Source organism: Antedon mediterranea, chromosome 5, assembly GCF_964355755.1.
Source record: "Antedon mediterranea chromosome 5, ecAntMedi1.1, whole genome shotgun sequence".
Classification (NCBI taxonomy): Eukaryota; Metazoa; Echinodermata; class Crinoidea; order Comatulida; family Antedonidae; genus Antedon; species Antedon mediterranea.
Genome location: NC_092674.1, coordinates 13692497 through 13697106, shown reverse-complemented (window position 1 = coordinate 13697106; position 4610 = coordinate 13692497). Strand labels below are relative to the sequence as shown.

Sequence of the window (4610 nt, the reverse complement as noted above, 5' to 3'; positions counted from 1 at the left end):
TAAAGTTTCGTTGCATTTAACAATTTAAAAAAAGTGACAAATACCCCTTTTTAAATAAATGGTATCTCCCAAAGTATGAAATCAAAAATAAATAAAAAATATGAAACAGGTACACAATGCATTGTTATTATGCATACACTAATTATTTTTTATAATTAAATGAACAAAACAAAAATATCGTTCATCAAAGTAGTACCAATATCCATTTTAAAAAACCTTAAAAAAGGAGAAAATTTGTCAAAAACACAAATTTGGCCGTTGCCATGGAAACATATGTGTGAAATAAAAAATACTTCATATTTGATTTCTCTCAACACATATATAGCCATGTGCAAAATTTTAAAGAAATCCATTTTTTTTAGTCTGCCACTATTTTTGATATTTCTTTGATTCTTACAGACAATGGCTCGTAATTGCTGTACCTGTATAATATATTCACAATATACTGTACATAGCATGTATTGCATAAATATGCTATAAAGGAAGATAATAATCTGTAACTTAAAATTCACCGCCATATATCGCTAGACAAAAATAATAACAATAAAGGACGCCCTCAATAATTATTTTGTCAGAGACTTTTTATTGGCCGAATATGCCCGACAACTTTCTCACAGAAAGCCGTTATATACCGGTTATATTTCCGGCACGATAGTCCGATGAGAATGGACGGTACGACGCCAGCATCATACCGGTATATTGCAGGCCCATCTGTGAGAAAGGGGCTTAAGTGAAATTAGCGAACAGTGTGTGAGAAACACGCCTGTAAAATCATTAATTTAAGGATTTATTTGTTACTTTTTATGTGATTCTTCTTCATTAAATTCCGTATGAGTTATACAAACGATAAAGTTAGTTTTCAAATTTGGAGTCAAAATAAAAGCGAAGGAAACTAGCGCCAGGTTTATCAGTACGTACATGGACAACAATAAATAAAATTCATTCGTAATATACCTACTAAAACAGGAATAGTGTATCATTATTAATATTACACCAATTATTATTATATCAAAATTGATTAAATCATTTTCTACAAGGGCGTGTGGCGCAGTGTGTTGGACGTTGGACTACCGATCGTCAGACCTAGGTTCGAATCCAACTCTCGCCGCATTGCTTGTATCCGTAGGCAAGATACTTTACTTACGTTGCCTCTCTCCACCCAGGTGTATAAATGGGTACCCAGTTAGATCTACACACAACTTTGCGCTGGTTACCGGCTGCATTATGGGAGTATGTTCCCATACGTGTTTGTAAAGCGCTTTTGAGCATGATTACTCATGAAAAGGGCGCTATATAAATGTGGTATTATTATTCCATAGGCCTCTAGGTTAGGGCTAAGCATATTAGCTAAAGTTTAATTTTAGGCCTAGTATTACAATTGTCGGACGTAAGTCTTTTTTCACACGCGCTTTAGAATTCTCTCGCAATTTTTTTTTTTTGCGGCATGTTATTTTGATCGGCATATCAGTTACCTTTTATTCACCGCCAGTTATTGAACTTGTCCTGGGCAATCGCTGTTCACCTTATTTGCGAGAGATTGTTGATGTTGATTTCCTAGAGAATGGAATGTCAAAAATGTCTTTGGCACGCCGCTCAGACAGAAGTATGTGCGTTGCTGCTGAAACAACGTGCTATAGGAGGCCGAATCCTCTAAAGGCAGAATCATTCCGCTACCTGCTAAATAGTAAAGAGCGATTTTCTATCTCTCGGGTCTAACGGATCGAGGCGCAAGGGTGTGCCAAAATATTATTTTCACTATGCTATGTTCGAGATACATATTAAAATAATTGTAAAGTGAACACGCTCGAAATACCAAACAACATGGCAGTAATTTGATGTGTGTCGCTCTAACAAATATTGTTTATCGACAGTTGAAGACTGTCGTTCAGATTTTTAAAATATGGCGCATACGGATCCCAGCTTTTGAACAGTTTGGGCACTTTTATAAAAGTAAAATTTGACACGATATGACTTGAATGAAAAAAACAATCGTTACATAAAAATAAACAACATGATGAGTGTATACACGAATCTATTTCGATACGCTAGGCCTATTATAAAAATATAAATAATTGATTATTAGGCCTATAATATAGCATATAGCACGTTAAGATATGCCTCGCACTTTTTTGAAATTGTAAACTATATGCATCGCATGCCTGCGCCTCGCACTTTTGGAAAAGATAAATGATGCCTCGCACAAATATTTGGCGTGCCTCGCATACCTCGCTTGCCTCGCACTTTGTCACACTCTGTATAGAGTTACAGTATGTCACGGATGTCAATATACATTTGTGTTTTATTTGAAATAAATAATAAGGTATTATAAATGCATATTATTATTTATTTATTTATAGACCTGCTGGTGCGTTTACAATCGTAAATCCATACATTTCTAGGAAGATATAAAAATAAAATAACAGCAGAAAACTTGGTTACTTCATTGTTTTAATCACTACAAATTTGTTTCGTACGACCAGCATGTAGCTGGCCGCACTCTTCAGGTGAAATATAAAACATAAGTGACACAGTTGTCTCATAGTGCTTAATAGAAGTGAGTCATCAGGAAGTCGTATACAATAGCCTATTGTTTTAGATAAACTGTTTGGATCTGCAATTTAGTAAGAATTTTTTCCTATGTCTACAAGTAGAGACTAACTCGTTCTTACGGTTCAGTGAGCATAGCTCTGGTTGACATATAATAACATACTTTTCATATATACATAAATTACATCTTTTGTTAATATTTGAGTAAGGTTTGCATTTCTTTATAATTTTCCATTTAATTGAGTAATTTGTTTTAGAGTCCATATATATTTACTGAGTTCCGTTGCATTTCTTAGTTTTTCGTTCCGGAATGAAGACGTATGGTTTCTGTATCTGGTTTTAAACTGGTTTTCAGTTAGTCCGACATATGTTTCTTCTTTTGATGAATCTTCTCTCTCTATATATATATATATATACACCAGGCCTATAGAACCAATTACGGTTATTTAAATAAACGCCAATTGAATAAGCAAAACCGCCCCACCCCCTCTCCCCATAAAACGTTCCTTGCAATAAACGCCCCTTGAGTCTTGAATTTAGTCTATTTCGAATATAGTGTATGTTTTAGGCTATTCATAAAAAAAGCTTTTTATGAACTAATCAAGTTCTACTACTCTAAATTGCATATAATTTTGTTTATGTAGGATGTACAAGGCAGGCAATGCAATTTATTTTAGAGTGATTTCATTTTGTATATGTTTTAAATTAAGTATCTTGTATTATTGTTATTGCTATTATTCGCCAGTTTTATAATGTATTTTGTTTATGTTTTAATGTTTTTCATATGGACAAATGAATATTAGCAGTATCAGCACTTATTCTTGGTATTAACTATACCTACAGAAAATGTCGTTTAAGATATTAATGCTTTTGCTAAATAAATAGGAAATACGAATTAGCAATTACACCACCGCGATAAATACAGACACACTTTAACAATGTGTGAAATATGGTGTTCCAAGTTAACTAGCTAGAGAAATAAAGGGTTAATCACCTTAATTGCGATATATTAAATGTAGGCCCATTGTAAGATATCAATAAACTGCCAATAATGATTAAAAAGAATTCTGCTCTTTAGTTCTACTTTAAAACGTTGGTAAGAATTAATCATGCCTGTCTATTTAGTTTAAACTCAAGAAATGTCGTTTGTTTTTAATAAGTTAATCTTGTACATTAAAACTAATATCCAGTTGTGATTGATTCTTGCTATATACAGCTGCAAATTATACAACAACTATGTAGTGCTGGTTTTTCTATCTTAAACTTATATAAACCACAATGTATTCTTGCTAGTAACAATATTCATAAACATAAAGTTATAAAAAATACAAGAACATTGTTATCTATGTTATATATTCTTAACAATACGGCTTTACCACGTGAATACGGCTTTACCACGTTGAAACACCAGTTCTCGTCAGATCACCGAAGTTAAGCGACGTGAATACGGCTTTACAACGTTGAAACCCCGGTTCTCGTCAGATCACCGAAGTTAAGCAATGTTGGGCCTGGTTAGAGCTTGGATGGGAGACCATCTGGGAATAACGGGTGCTGTATTCGGAGCTGGGGTCCCGTTAGGCATTTGGAATCAGCACTGCTGACCCCCTGCAGACTCTTATGGCAGCCCCTGCATCTAGTATCTGCCTCAGACCTCTGGTCAAGGTGGGCACTGGACGAGAGAAGCCCTTGATCATTGTTAGGACCAATCAAGGTGCTTTAAACAGTCCTGGCTTTGTTTGTATCAAACCTGTTAGTGGCGGTAATTATCGCTGTTGGTTTCGATAAAAAATAAAATAAAAAAATAAAATAAAATAAACAAATAAATCGAAATGGTAGGCTTACAAGCAAACCGGAAATATGATAAAGCAAGCATTCATTATTCTGCTTTACACCTTCAAAAAAATAATGCAATCGTGAATAACAAACAGTGATACAGAAACTGGTGGTGCTTGTTTTCTATCTTTAAATAACACAGTGTTTTTGCTCCAATAGGAATAATATAAGGAAGTTATACAAAGTACAATAACATTGTTACCGATCTATTCTCAAATAAACAAATCTTT

General features: G+C 34.1%; 1 pseudogene; it reads left to right on the top strand.

Annotated features, from left to right (window-relative positions):
* The first annotated feature begins 3989 nt into the window (after positions 1-3989).
* Positions 3990-4107, top strand: LOC140050577 (5S ribosomal RNA; annotated as a pseudogene).
* The last annotated feature ends 503 nt before the right edge of the window (positions 4108-4610 follow it).